Genomic DNA, 15916 nt, shown 5'->3' on the forward strand with positions numbered 1-15916 from the left:
AGGACCGGGCAGCAGAGGCTTCGTGCCCAGAGCTTAGTTCAGAGCTGAGTGTTCGTGGCCCGGTGCTTGTCTTCCTCATTCTCTCTGCCCACCCTCCTCTTCATTCCTGGGAGGGTGGGTCCCCAGCCCCACCAAACCCAGAGCCCAGTTTCTCTCCCTCTCTCTCTTTTTTATTAAAAGATCATGTTATTGGGGGCTCTTACAATGCTTATTACAATCCACATACCAATTGCATCAGGCATATTTGCACATACATAGCCATCCTTCTTTTCTAGTCATTGACTTTCGATCGAGCCCTTGGTATCAGCTCCTCTTCCCACCCACCCCCGCTTCATGACACCTTGATAGATTATTATTAAATTATTATTTAATAGAATAGACTAAATTATTATTTCCATATCTCACACTAACCGCTGCCTCCCTTCCCCCATGGTTTCTGTTGTTCGCACTCCTGGGAGGGAGTGTGTGTGTGGTTATGTGTCGATCATTGCGATTGGTTCCCTCTTCCTCTTCTTCTCTCCCCCACCTCCCCCTACCCTTCCCATTCCCATTCCTGGACGCCACGTGTCTGTGAGCGCCCGTCTCTTATGTGTGCCTGTGCACACGCTCCAGTCTAGTCCAGAGTGAGGAGCAGCACTGGGGCCATGACAGTGGAGGGTGAGGAAGCCTCAAGGACCCAGAGGAGTATTGTGTGTTTAATCAGTGCTTTACTGCACCCTGGTTGACTTGCCCCTTCCCTGCGAGCCCTCTGTGGGGGGTGTCCCATTGTCTACAGATGGGTTTTGGGTCTCTGCTCCAACCTCCCTCAGTTCTCAACAATATGTTTTTGTTTGTTAGTTAAGGGTCTTCTGATGCCTGTTACCCGGTCCCAATGACACCTCATGATCACACAGGTTGATGTGCTTCTTCCATGTGAGCTTGTTGCTTCCCTGCTGGAAAGCACTTGTTTCGCTTCAAGCCATTAAGACCCAGAACCCAGACACTTAGCTGGGGACCATCCGCTTTCCTCACCACAGTAGCTTATGCACCCGTTTTGTCTCCCGTGATTGTGCGGGCAGGGCGAGCATCACAGGATGCCAGGGGGTTAGAACAAAGTATTCTTGAGTTGAGGGAGGGTGTGCGGGAGGGTATGTTCACGCAGACTCAGGGATGGATGCTGACAAACCTTCACTCACTGACAAGGAATTGATTCTGACGCACAGCGACGCTCTCGGGAAGAACTGCTCCTGCAGGTTTCCTACCCTACAAGGTTCGGGGAGCAGAAAGCCCCATCTGTCTCCTGCGGCATGGCTGCTGGTTTCCAACTACTGACCTTGTGGTTAGCGCCCAGTGGTAACCCACTGCTCCACCGCAACCAAAGCCACGCTCCTGCCACCGAGCCGTGGCAGACCCTACAGGGCAGGGTGGAGCTGCCCCCATGCGTCTCCGAGGCGGTAACTCCTTCTAGGAGTAGAGAGCCTCATCTTTCGCCCAAGGAGCAGCTGGTGGTTTCGAACTGCCGACCAGGGCTCCCAACTCCCAGAGTCAGTTTCATGCAGAGGCTCATATGGTTCTCACTGTACTTCTCCCCACAGCAGCCACCTGAGCAAGTATGAGCCCGCCGTGTCCTAGCCTTGAGCAGGTGGCCTCGCCTTGCGCTCTCTGCAGCTTCCTTATCTGTTACCCGGGGCACCTGCAGTCCCCATCGCCTCCAGTCACACAAGGCAAGCACAGGGCCAGGTGCATATGGCATTACCTGAGAGCTGTAAAGTTAGCTCTGCCTGCCTGAGATAAAGCTGCGTTTCATTACCTGTCCACCCTCATTCCCCAAGACAGAGCTCCCTAGGGGCAGGGATGGTACCTCGGATCTATCACCGTGAACCCTCACCTCGGACCAACACGGAGGCTCACGAGCTAGGCTTGGCGCATCGCCTCCCCTCTGGTTGGCCTTCCTCCTCCGTCGTCCAGCTCCCGCATTCCTGTGAGGTGACTGGCAATAGCACAGCCTGGCTCAGGAGCACCTGAGTCCTCAAACCAACGTCTTTGCTCTTTAGCAGCGGCTACACCTTGGGCTGCCATCTGCAGCATCGGCAGTTCGAAACCACCGGCTGCTCCACGGGAGAAAGATGGGCTTTCTACTCCCATAGAGTGACAGTCCATGGGGGTGGGGGGACCGGTATCAAGTCTCCAGCACTGAGCTTGGTTTGGAGGTACCGTGAAGCACATTGATTAAGTTACGGTGTTGGTGCCGCATATAGAAGATACCACTGGCTGCCGGTAAATCTACCGTGTGATAAGTACAGCCAGAACGCTCCTTAGACCTGAGGGGGGAGGAATTTTGAAGGCACGTTATCAGAAGGGACCAGTCCCCGGAGAGAGCTCACGCCGTCTTCACACCCGTTGTTACGTCGGGGCCCATTGCTGCAGCCCCAGGGTCAGTCCATCATGTCGAGGGCCTTCCTCTTTTCTCGCTGCCCCTCCAAGCAAGATGTCCCTTTCCAAGGGCTGGTCTTCCCTAATAGAATGCCCGAAGCACACAAGAGGAAGGGTCGCCATCCTTGCTTCTGAAGAGCATTCCGGGCCGTGCTTCTTCCAAGGCAGACAATGGAGCTACTGTGGGCAAGTCTGGCGGCAGTTCCTCCCAACATCGAACACAGGTGACCCATCTGAGCCGGCAATTCCAATCCTAGGACCCTACCCAGTAGGGGTGGCAGGGTCGCATGGGGACCTGTGCACCAATGTTCACGCTGCGGCACTGTTCACAAGCACCACACGGTGCAGATGGCTGGGCAGAGGGAACATGGCTCATGCACACGAGATGCCCGGCTCACTGCCACCCGGTCGGTGCCCACTCAAGCGACTCCACGGGGTAGGGTGGAACTGGCCTGTGGGTTTCCGAGACTGCACCTCTTTACGGGAATAGAAAAGGCCACCTTGTTCCCTCGGCGTGACCGGTGGTTCCAAACTGCTGACCCTGCGGTTGGCAGCCTGACCCATAACCCACTCCACTGCCACCACTCAGCCACAAAGAGAAATGAGGTCCCGGTGCGTGCCACGACACGGGCGACCTTGAAGATGTCGTGCTGAACAGAAATATGGGTCAGCCGCAAAAAGCCAAACACCGTGAGATCTCGCTTACACGGAATCAGCCAAAGTGCAAAAGTCGGAGCTGCCCGTGGTTGCCGGCAGCGGACGAGTGCGGGGAGGTGACATTTCGCGCAGTGGGCACCGAGTTGGAAGCTGAGGCTGGCAGGATGATTTGGGGATGGAGGGCGAGAACAGTCACACACCTTGAAGGCTGTGGTGCACGCCGGCGAATTACACAGGGAGGAACTGTTGACAAAACCATGTCACGGAAATTAACTTCAGCTGCTGGGTGCTGCGCTTTTACTTTTTAATGTGACCGCTAGACAAAAATTTAATTATGTGATTTGCATGTGTGGCTTGCTTCCTATTCAATGGGGCAGCAAAAGAGGGACAAGATGGGTGGGCACGGTGGCTTCCATGGCACGCTCACACATCGCAGGCAGAAAGGTTTCCCTATCGTACACGGGCTGTGAGGGGTCGGAGGTGCCTCACCACCACCTCCAGCCCTGTCCCCAGGTGTCCGCCCTCCTCCCCCAGTGTGAACAGCACCCACTAGGATGGGCTGCCCTCGCCTCTACTCAGAGCACGGGCATTCATCCCAAACGATGAGCTTTTAAGATCCAGGCAACATGGACACAAGCCATGGCCCCGGGGTGGGGGGGTGGGGGCTGGGTCCTGGCCACCCTGATGGGCCTTGGGCCTCACCACTTCTGCTGGTAGGCTGCATTCTGACACTTTACCAGCCCTTCACGCTTGCCCAGGAGCCCTGGTGGCACAGTGGTCACTCGCTGGGCTCCGACGGAGCTGGGCAGTTAGTTCTGTCTTGCCCTATAGGATTGCCATGAGTCCGAATCGACTCGACGGCAGTGCGTCTGGAGTTCTGGAAGGCATGTGGTGCTTGGAAACACCTCTTCCCTGGCCAGCCCATGTTCCCATGCAGGTGAGCTCACCCTAAGGGCACTCGCCTTGCTCAGCCCCCTTCAACACCTCCACCAAGCGTGGGAACCAAGCAGTCAGCCTTGTTTCATTTTTTTGACCTCAGAGTCCGCTGAAAGGCCTTCATTTTTGAGACAACCAGACAAACAACCTTCCATCCACCCACCCATCGCAACCGAAATGAACCCTACTGTGCCTTACTGAACAATGGGAACAGTACCACACCACCCCTGGTCGGCTCCTGCTGCCACAGGCTCCAGGTGGCTGTAGAGTAATAGAGTCGGACCCTGTCTTCCAGGGGGGCAGGGTTTGAGAATCCCAGGCGGCCACTCTCCTGCCTTTTCTGACTGCAGCCACCCTCCCCTTCCCTGCTGGGCTCCGCAATTCCTTCACCCAGAACCCACGGGCCAGTCAAGATCGGGCTCGACTTGCAAGGCGCAGGAACAGCTCAGAAGACAGGAGGCGGTCTGTCAATTAGAACAGGTGTCAACCAAGACCAGCCAAAACCCAAGAGCAAACCCACTGCCACCCGCTGGCAAAGGTGCGGTGCGCTGCTCCTGGGGAGCTGCGGCCTGGGAAACCCAAAGGGGCAGGTCGGCTCTGTAACAGCGAGCCGCTGGGAGTCCAAATCGACTCAATGGCTGCGGATCGGGTCGGAACGGGTCGGGTGGGGTCGGGTCCCAGCCCTCCGCAAGCGTAGCCTCGCTTGAACTACAAACCCAGGGCGGGCAACCAATGGCCCTGAATTATTAAATACAGTCGTGGGCCTCTGCAGGTCACACACACGGGCAGCAAACGCTGGACTCACTTCTCAGCGTTGTCTGCCCAGAGAGCTTGACAAGGGGCGTACAAGTCAGACCTCAGACCTGGTTAGCCACTGAACCCCACAGGCGCTCTTAAACAGCGTACCGGAACGTCTCTGCGCTTCAGCCCCCTCACCTGTGAACAGTGATTTCAGCGATGCTGCCTTGTTCTTAGAGCCGTGGTGGTGTCGCGGTCATGCACTGGGCAAGGTCAGCAGTTCGAAGCCACCAGCTCTCTGCCCCCACACAGCGTTCGCCTCAGAAGCCCACAGGAGCAGTTCTACCCTGTCCTGTAGGGCTGCACTGGGCTGGCGTTGACACAGTGAGCTGAGAACTACTTCTTGCACAGAGGGGACGGTAGGACAGACCAAGGAAATGCGGGAAGTGATGGGAACAGAACCTGGCACACACTGAACATGAGTTAAATGTTTGCATCTATTTTTTTCTTTCTTTTTAACGACAACAAAAAAGAAAGATGCGTAAATTTTGAAAAGGTAAATAGCTCCAAGTTGTTGGTAAGTTGGTCTGCTTCTGGCATTAAAAAGCCCAGATGGTGTAAGGCAGTGGTTCTCAACTTTCCTCACGCCGCGACCCTTTCATCCAGTTCCTTGTGTGGTGGGGACCCCCCCAACCATCAAATTATTTTCGTTGGTACTTCATCACTGTCAGGTTGACGCCTGTGAAAGGGTCATTCGACTCTCCAAAGGGGTCGCGAAACCACAGGTTGAGAACTGCTGGTGTCAAGGGTCATCCGGTGGACTGCTAACTGCAAGGTCAGCAGTTCAAAACCAACAGCTGCTCCGTAGAAGAAAGAGGAGGCTTTCTACTATCACAAAGAGTGACAGTCTCAGAAACTCACAGGGATCGTTCTAACCTGTCTTTCCAGGGTCAATACGAGTCAGAATGGACTCAGTGGCCTAGAAGTGCTGCTAAGGGCAAGGTCAGTGATTCGAAACCACCATCCACTCTGGGGGGCAATGAGGAGGCTTTCTGCTCCAGGAAATATTTAGAGCCTCGGAAGCCCTAGGGATCAGTTCTACTCCGTCCTACAGGTCACTGTGAACCGGAATCAACCTGATGCCAGTGGGTGAGGTTTCATTTAGGTTAAAGGAGCCTTTAGGGTGCTGTTGGGGAAGCAGCAGGCTGTTAACTATGATGAGGTTGCCAGTTCAAACCCACCAGCTGCCCTGTGGGATGAAGATGAGGCTGCCTGCTCCAATAAAGAAGTATAGCCTCAGAACTGGATACAAGGTCCCTAAGAGTCAGAATCAACCTGTTGGCAGTGGTTTAGTTTAGTGCCAGAACCTTCCAGAGAAACCAAACTCAATGCCGTTGAGTCCACTCTGAACCCTGGCAGGCGGCCTATAGGACAGAGTAGAACTGTCCCCGGGCATTTCTGAGGCTGCAAGTCTTTATGGGAGTGAACAGCCTCACCTTTCTCACAAGGAGCAGCTGGTGATTTCAAACTGCTGACCTTGAGCTTAATGGCCATATGGGAAAACCACGACGCCACCAGGCCTCCCCTCCTTGCAGTTATTCAATTCTGCCAGCAACAACCACAACGGAAGACTAAAGAGGCTCCGTGTTGCCCGGCTCACGTGGCAGCCCTGGGATGGGAACCTACGCCTGTCGGGTTCCTGGACCACCCTCCCAGAATGACTCTCCTTACACATCTCCGTGCTGTTTGTTCTGGTAAACCGGGCATGCCTTTCTTGCACAACTTTTAAAAATCCCAACTCAACACCACCACCACTCCACACACACACACACAGTTACAAATAAAGGCCATGTCCTAAAAAGCGGGCGCAATATCAATCTTAAAGAACGTGCGAATGCACAAGCCGCCCCGGCGGCCGCTCCTCCCTAGAGCAACTTTCCAGGAGGGCCCGGAACGTAATGCGGAAAAGGCAGTGACAGCTCTTGCCCTGAAACTGTAAATACATTTCATTTCAATTTTGCGAGTTAAACATTTAACAAGGTTAAATATTTAACGACAGTCTGTTTGCCAATGGTGTGCCACTCTTGAGAATTTAAATAAGAATGATACCAGCGAAATATGCTCTATAGCAAAAGGGTTAGAAAAAAAGGGGGGGGCTAATCGCCGTGCATTCTAAATTCCATTTCTGATTTACCACCTAACAACTACAAGGGCTGAAAAATCAGGTGCACCGTAAACTCTTAGATCACCCCACGGGGACCATTTAAATACAAAAAAACGTGCTGTTGTCACCAACAATTGAGATAAAAATTCTTGACCTTTATTTCTTCTCTCTCTTTTTAAAATCACTGCTCTATTTCATCCAATGAAAAACAACAAGTCAGTAAATTTGGTGGCTACCCCAAATTGAATTGAGAGCACTGGTTTGGTAGACAGAAATAAAACCAGACAACAGGTTTCCGACCTGCCCCCTCTGTAATGTTTTTAACATACACCAATCCTTGGTGACTTAAGAGAAACAACTCAACCTTGTCAGCAAATGCCACCTCCAGTGACCACGGGGGATTTCCAGGGGTCATTCGACATGAGGGACGGCGATGAGCCTATGAAATGGGACTTCTATGAGGTGGCAGCACCACCCTCCTTGCCAGCCAAATGGACACATGAAGGCTGGCGGGGAGAACAATGCTCAGGTTTCTAGCTCTGGCAATGGGGTCGGGTGGCCCATTTGCCAGTAAGGTGACTCCTGGGTGGAGGAGAAGGAGGAGGATTTCAGGCTGGAGTTGGAGGAACCCACGGGGCTGCCACCACGGGGTAGCAAGGGACCAGAGGTTTGATCCATCATCAGGAGTGGGAGAGGCTATCATGGCTTTGAGACATGAATTCAAGCTCTGACAGCAGTGAGAAGTGTCACTGGAGTAAGTATGTATGCAGGTGTGTGTGTGTGCGCGCGCACGCGCGCGCATGTGTGTGTTGAGAGATAAAGGTGGGTGGAGGAGAGGTAGATAGATAAGAGCAGGGTGTGGTGATCAACACCAGCCAGATGGCAGGTCAAACACAGCCCCTTCTAAGGCCCTTATGTTGCAGTCTCTCTACCAGTTAACCTTTGGTGAACAAAATGAGGGCACAACGGGGGTGGTGGTAAGGGAGAGGCACAAAACCCATTAACCTTGTCCCCACTCTGCCCTGGAGGTACAAACTGATGCCCAAGGGCCTATCAAGAAAAACGAGATCGTTGATGAAACACTGGCACTACTGCGCCCAGCCCTGCGCTCACCGTCAGGCACTCTGGAATCATCAGGCCCTGGCACGCAAGTCCTGTGACTACCATTTCACAGATGGGACACTGAGGCTGGGAACGAACATGTGGGGACGCTCGGGACTGTCATGGCACAGCCCACAACAACCAGGCAGTTTCGGCGCCAGATGGAGAACACTGAAGAACAATTAAAATAACACCAGAGCTGCTACTTCCTGAGGGAGGACGGACTCTGGACTTGGAGCCCACACCCAGCCAATCCCTGACGACCCGCAGGGGCTGAGATGGCCCCATTGTGCACAGGAGGGGAAGGAGGCTGCAGGAGGTGACACCCAGGAAGCCACTTCTGAGTCTGCACCCACCACTGTAGCAGGTGCTCGCAGGGTCGCTGGGCCACTGGGGAAATGCAGGATCATAAATGCCACCATTTCCTGGGGCTGACAACGTGCCCGCTGCTGCTCCAAGTGTCCTCGTTGCATCCTTACAACCTCTGTCGGCTAGCTAACGTGCTAAGAATCTCGTTTTACACAGAGGGAAACCGAGGCACCAAGAGACGATGCCGGTTTGCCCAAGGTCACACCGCTGGCAAATGGCAGGGTCTTAATTTGGGCCGAAATCAAAGCTCTGAATAAAATAATCTCATGTAACAGCAGCTAGCCTGCATGAAGCGATGGCTGGAGATGCGTCGACTCTCCGGATACACTCGCCCAACTATGCGGTCGGCAAAATCTTCACTCCCAATTCTCCCGCAGCTAACAATAACGCAAGCATCGCTAATACGTGCTTGCTAAGTGCCAGATGCTTTATTTCCAGGATCTCTCTCGACGGAAGGTCCAGCAGGAGACAGGCTCTCTCCTTCCCCGCTCTGCCGAAGGGATACTGAGGTTCGGCGCGGTTTCCCCCATCGCAGCGCCCGACTCCCATTCCGTGCTCTTCCCCACGGATTGCACGTGTGGAAAGTTGAGCCACCAGGGCACGACTCTGACCGGGTCCTGAGGGCTCCGGTCCGGCGCCGCCGCCGCCCACACCCGGCCATCCGCTGGGTAGCCAACACGCGCTGACCCTCGAGGTCCGAGCACCCACCGATCCCCCGCCACCCCTGCACGAACCGATTCTGCACCCGGAGCCACATACCTGACCGCCCGGACTGCCCGCCCCGCGGGACCCACGACCGCAGTGTCCAGCCTCGCGCCGCTCGCTATAGACGCCTCCAACCTCGGTGGCCCAAGTGACTTCCAGGCTGCCCACTTCCAAGGCGATTCGCGCGAGGCCTCCTGGGAACTGTAGTTTGGCCCTAGGCGGCGAACAGGGGGCGAAAAAAAAAAAGCCTGCCGCGCAGGTGCTGCCGGGAGTCGTAGGCACCCTGCCGCGCCGCCTTCTGGGAAACGTAGTCCACCCGTAGCCCGTGCAGCTTCGACCACCGGAACACGTCCGTCGCTCCGGTCCCCGGGGTACTGCCGCCGCCCCGAAGGGAGTGAGGGGTGGAGGCGGTGTCTTCTGCAGATTCCAGCCTGGGAACTGCGCTCCTCACTCGGCCGGGCCTGCTTCTCTCTCTCCCTTCCAGCCCTGACCGCCGCCTGCCTTCATTTAGCGCGTCCTCTTCCTCCCTCTCCACGAGGCACGAGGGACTTACCCCGAGGGCGCGAGCCTCGGGAGAGGCGGAGACCGGGGAGCAGCGCGCTAGACCCTCCACGGAAGGGGGCGGTGGAAGAAGGAGTCGGTGCGCGCTCGCGCACGCGCGTTCCCCGGCCAGCGCCGGCCCGAATTGCCGCGGGCGCCAGCGAGGAGCACGCTCCCGCCCCCGCCCCCTCTGGTTGAACGCGCGCGCGCGCCTGCGCAGGCTCTCGCCTCGCCCGCCGTGCGCGCGCCACTGCGCACGCGCGCTCGCTCGGCCGGCCGCGTCGGCGGAGCGCGGGCTTGAGGTAACCGCTCGGTTGGTGGGTCCCCTCAGGTGTTCCCCGACGGTGGCTCTGCGGGCGCTCTCGCCAGATAGGTTCGCGTCTCCACACAGGTGATCTGAGCGCCGCCGCACACGTCGCTCCCGCCCCTGTCGGGAGCCCCGCCTTCGCAGGTAGTCGGGCGCACACACCCCCCCCAGACGAGGGTCGCCCCCGCGGAGAACCGGGCGCCGCAGCTCCGAGTCCCAGGTGTGCTCGCCTCCCCGCCGCACGCCCGGCCCCGCATCTCTGTCCCCACGGAGCCCCCGGACTCAGGAGGGCCCCCGACGCCCCTGTGAGCTTCCATGGAATCCCTTCTCGCTTCAGTACCGACCTGTGTGAGCCCGGAAATGTTGGCCCACCTGCTGATGGAAGCGGGGATCCGACCCAACCCCTTCGCCACCTCCAAATGGATGTCGCCACTCTGCTCCCTGGGGGTCACCGAATTTGGCTATTCCAGGAAGATGCTCCGGACAGAAAGCCGATTTATTTTTTCTTGGGAGAAGGCAGAAGGATATTATTATTTCATTTGCTCATTCGTTCTGTGGTACATTGGGTCACCATGAGTCGGAACAACTAGGTTTATTCAACAAAATTGTGTTAAGCACCGGCTTTAGGACGGGTTGGGGTCATGAGGGTCACGGGAGACTTCAAGACAGGGCTTCTACTCTCGGTGTGCTCAGTCCAAGGGTCCCCACCAAGCAGACACCACTGCCATCGAGCCCATGGTGACACTCTCAAACAGGACTGCCCCCTGTGGGTTTCGGAGGCTGTGACTTTTTGGAGGAGTAGAAAGCCTCATCTTTCTCCCACAGAGCAGCTGGTGGTTTCAAACTGCTGACCTCGTGGCTCGCAGCCCAAGAGGGCAGAGAGTAAAACTGTTCTATAGGATTTCTAAAGCCTTCGATTTTCATAGGAGCAGACAGCCTCATCCTCCCGCCTCAGGTCATCTGGTGGGTTTGTAGCACTCCAACACGTACCTGCGGGACCATCAAGGTCTTTGTGGTCACCACCAAACGTGGTCATAGAATATAAGACACAGGTGCATTTTAAGTTCTTATATGAAAATGGGATGCAGTTAATTTTAATGACTGAAACCAGTATATCCCAAAGAGAGGAGCCCCTGGTTGTGTCGTGGATTAGCAGTGGGGTTGTTTAACTACTGTACCCTGACTGGCTCATCTCCCCTCCACCCTTCTGTAAGGGGATGTCCAGTTGCCTGCAGATGGACTTTGGGTCCCCACTCTGCCCTCCCCATCATTCACAATGATATGTTTTTTTTTGTTCTTTGATACCTGGTAACTGATCCCTTCGACACCTCATGCTCACAAAGGCTGGTGTGTTTCTTCTATGTGGGCTTTGTTGCTTCTGAGCTAGATGGCTGCTTCAAGTCTTTAAGACCATAGATGCTATATCTTTTGATAGCCGAGCTCTATCAGCTTTCTTCACCACATTTGCTTATGTACCCGCTTTGTCTTCAGTGTTTGTTTTTGTTGTGGGGAGGGTGAACATCATGGAATGCCAGTTTAATAGAACAATGTATTCTTGCACTGAGGGAGTACTTGAGTGGAGGCCCAATGTCCTTCTGCTACCTTAATACTAAACCTATAAATATATACACATAAATCTATTTCCCCATCCTCATATATAAATATATTTACATATGTACATGCCTTTATTTAGACCTCTAGAAATGCCCCTTGCCTCCTTGCTCTTTCCTCTATTTCCTTTGACCCCACTATCATGCTCAGCCTTCATTTGGGCTTCAGTAATTCCTCTCAGTTACATTACCCTTGATCACACCCTACCAGGCCTCCTACACCCTCCTCACCACCGATTTGGATCACTTGTTCCCTTGTCCCTAGGTTTGTTAACACCTCTTCCTTTCCCCCCTCCTCTCCCTCTCTCATGTCCCCCCAGAGTTGTCAGTCCTGTTGTTTTCTCTTCCAGCTTGTTCAACCAGCCTGTCTTATTTAGACAGACCTGCGGAGATAATAACATGCACAAAAACAAGACAGAACAAAACCAAGCAACAAAATAAAACAAGCCAATGACAAAACAAAACAAGAAAAGCTTGTAGTTAGTTCAAGGACTGTTAGTTGGCCTTTAGGTGTGTTTTCTGGTCGAATCTGATGGGGTGCCAAACCCTAGCCCCCAAATCTATTTTTGGTATTCCCTGGGGTCTTCGTTCCCCTAGCTATTCTGTTGCCCACCCTTAGTGTTTTGCCTCAGTGTGGTGGGATCAGATTGGGCGCAATTCCCACACTGTGTCTCCAGTGCTGTCCCCTGTAGGGCTATGGGTCAGTGAGGAATGTCGTGTCTCATAGTGGGGCCGGCCATATGGTCTTCTCCGTGGATTGGCTGCTCTGAGCGGGAATCTCGTCAAGGCTTGGTGGGCCAGGATGTGCTCCACTCTCTCTTCCTCCACCTTCATTTGCTCCCCTGCTCTCTGATCAGACATGTCCCACTCCCTGAGCTGTAGCTTCAGTGCTGTCCTCTGAAGTAAATTTTTCTGGGGGGGAGTATAAATCTATTTTACAAAAATATTTTACAAAAATGAAATCACTATTATCTGAATAAGATCCTTTAAAACTTTTCAGTTTTACTTCAGAGCCACATGGATGTATGTACCCCAATTGCTGCCTATGGGCTTGCAAGCTGCAGTTTGCTGACCCCTGGTCTAGCCTATTATTGTACCTCGGCCAGCCAGGAAAACCGTCTCTTCTCACGAAGATAGGGGGAGCATTTCGGAATAGTGACCCCTGCTCCTGAGACGGACATGACTCCTCATCGTTATCGTTGTTAGTGGCCATATCGTTGACTCCAAGTCATGGTGACCACGCGTGAGCAGCGTGGAGCTGCTTCACTGGCTTTTCGCGGCTGGGCCCTCCTGGAAGCAGATCCCTGAGTCTGAGGCGTCGCTGGGCGAACAACCATCCTTCCTTTTCATGAACATCATTCAAATGGCAGAACAAACCTCGTTCACTCCTCCAGCCTTACAGCCAATCAATTAGGTCCTCCTGCTGCCCACCTGGGCAGCTCTGGTGGCGTAGTGGCTACACGTTGGGCTGCTAACCACAAGGGCAGTAGTTCAAAACCACCAGCCGCTCCTCGGGAGGAAGATGGGCTTTCTATTCTTGTAAAGAGTTAGTGTTTCAGAAACTCGAAAGAGCAGTTCCACCCTGTCTTTATAGGGTTGCTATCAGTTGGCATCGACTCCATGACAGTGAGTGGGGTTTTTTGGGGGGATGGAGATGGGAAGGGGGTTGACTGTTCAACGAATTGACTTGGAACCCTGGTGGTAAAGTGGTTACATGTTGGGGTGCTAACCACGAGGACCACAGTTCAAAACCACCAACTGCTCCATGGGAGAAAGACGAGGCTTCCTATTCCCGCACAGAGCTACAATCTCCCAAACCCACAGGGACAGTTCTACTCTGCCCTGCAGGGTTGCTGGGAGTCAACATCGACTCCATGGCGGGGAGCATTTTAGTTTCTAGATGCCAGCCAGACGCTACACCCCCTCCCAAGATGTGAGACACACCTGCAAGACTCTGTTTCTCCTTCTTAAAATTTGCCACTAACATCATTTGTAAGTTTGAGAAGATTCCAAGATTTAGAAAAGGCTTTCCTCTTGTGATTCATTGTAGAAGGATTCCTGAATCAGCCTTCCTGGCTGAGCTCTGGGCTCTCTGGGCCCAAGAACCGTATCTGTACCCCTTCACACACCTACAACACACAAGGAGCCAAGGCGTGACCCCAAAAGGCCTAGGGCCTTCCAGTGTTGTGGAGTATGGTGCCCCCAAGAGCCAACTTTCTTCATGACAAAATCAGAGTCACTGCGTGGTGGGGCTCCGTCACCACCAGCATTTAGACTGCATAGTGGGGTGGACTGAAGCTGCAGAGGAGGGGGCGCCCCAGTCACAGACTTGCTTTGTCACTAGAACCAGGGCATAAAAAAGGTGCTCCCAAAAGTTCGTTGAAAATGGAATCAGAAGATTGTGAAACCATGTGAAAGCCCCCTCATATCTTTTCTCAGCCCCACATAACCTAGCCTCTCCCCTGGAGTCGATTCCAACTCTGGTGACCCCGGCTATGTATGTAAAATGGAATGGCTACACAGTAGTTTTAGATGCTGTGGCCTTTGGGACGAGCCCTGGTGGCATGGTGATTACATTTTGGACAGCTCACTGCAAGGGCAGTGAGAGCTGAAACCATCAGCCGCTCCATGGGAGAAAGATGGGTGGAGAGCAGCATCGACTCGATGGCTGTGAGTTTGGTTCTGGTTTGGGAGCAGATCACCAGGCCTTTCCTCCGAGGCATCTTGGTGGACTTGAACCATCAACTTTTGGGCTCATAATTGAGCACTTAACCTTTTGATGGCTTGGATTCTCCCATTAGGTCATCGCTGGAGATATTACAAAGTCAACACCCTTGGGATGAAGCGTTCAAGTCCCTCCACCTTACTTAGCACTTGCTGTTAAGTGCAGGCACAGAGACGAGAAGACATCCTGGTTGCCTAATGGTTATGCACTCAAAGATCTGCTGTCCAAACTCCCCAGCAGGAGAAAAGATTTGGCAAACCAGTCCTGTCAAGACCACTGCCGTGGGCACCCTGTGCACAGGTGAATCCACTCAGCAGCACTGGTCTGGCTTTGTGCTTATGTGACACCAGCTCTTTAAACCATGACTCAAACTTCAGTGTCAGGTACAGCTGCCGGGGCCTTGTGAAAACTCACATTGCTGGGCCCACTCCCCAGATGTCCAATTCAGGACATCTTGGCTGGGACCTGATCGTCTGCAAATGGGACCCCATCCTGGCATTGCTGTCTGCTGGCCTGGGAATCCCTGCTTACACAGAAATTTCCCTCATTCTCCGCATCCTGGCAGACATACGGAGGCCAACATTGCCCTCTGCCGGTCAGACTGGATATGTGTGTCATGTTTCTCCGATGAAAACCCTCCAAACTCACTGCCATCAAGCGAGATTCCCACTCACAGCCACCCTAGAGGACAGGGTAGGCGGGCCCTGTGGGTTTCTGAGACTGTCACTCTTTCTGGGAGCACAAAACCTCATCTTTCTTCCAGAGAATGGCTGTCAGGTTCAAACTGCTGACCTGGTGAGTTAGCAACCCAACACATCACTACACCACCAGGGGCTCCTTCCCAGTCAGAGAGCAGAAGGGATTGTTCAAAGTCGGCTTCGTACCCCATCAGGAAATGTAGATGCGTAGAGGTTTGTCCCTGGTAAGGCCCAAGGAGGAGCGCATGAGGAGAAGAAGGGCGAGGACAGGTGTATCACAGGTGAGCGTGCTCCCTGACTCAGCCTGCAGGGCTAAAGAGCTAGAGCCTCGTTCCACCTGCTCTATGAAGCACTATCCCTTCCCCTGGGCTCCCCGCGAATTCCCATCTCAGCAGTCAGCCCAGGGTGCTCATGGCGGGTCCTGGGGAGCTCTTTCAGGGAGCAAGGCTGTGAAGGAGCAGATCTGGGCCAGGATCCAGGACTTTGCACTGCAAGACCCATGGGGGCTTCAAAACTTCATGGGAAAATTCCATTCGATTAAAATTGTTTTGTCTCTCTCTACATGTTTTCTTTTCCTTGTGAAGTTAGGTCAAGGTTTCATTAGCTGTGAATGCCATGTTTTCCGCTTTCTGAAGCCCCCTCCTATTTCCCTGGGAATCATGGAGGTGGTGGGAATCCCTGCTGTTATATGCCATTCATCCAGTTCCAGCTCAGAGGGACCTTCGAGACCACATAGACCTGGCCCACCAGGATTAACACACACACACACACACACACACACACACACACACACACACACCCGGAGCCTCTGACACACACAGAAGCCTCTCCTGACACTCCATTACCAGCCAAAAAGTATTCACCACAAGGAGGATGGCAGGGCTTCAGAAAGTCACAGGGGGGCTTTTTGAAGCCCCCTCGGACTCCTCTCCAGCCTCTCCCCAGATGTTCCGG

General features: G+C 54.0%; 1 protein-coding gene across 3 annotated transcripts in view; it reads right to left on the bottom strand.

Moving 5' to 3' along the window:
- SIPA1L3 (signal induced proliferation associated 1 like 3) overlaps positions 1–9754 on the bottom strand; it is a 214129-nt gene extending 204375 nt beyond the window's left edge. For all 3 annotated transcript variants that reach the window (XM_075536258.1, XM_075536257.1, XM_075536259.1), the window contains exon 1: positions 9137–9754. The gene's annotated coding sequence lies outside the window, so the exon portion shown is untranslated. The remainder of the gene's footprint in view (positions 1–9136) is intronic.
- Positions 9755–15916: the final 6162 nt, after the last annotated feature.

The sequence above is a fragment of the Tenrec ecaudatus genome, chromosome 18 (assembly GCF_050624435.1).
Source record: "Tenrec ecaudatus isolate mTenEca1 chromosome 18, mTenEca1.hap1, whole genome shotgun sequence".
Taxonomy (NCBI): Eukaryota; Metazoa; Chordata; class Mammalia; order Afrosoricida; family Tenrecidae; genus Tenrec; species Tenrec ecaudatus.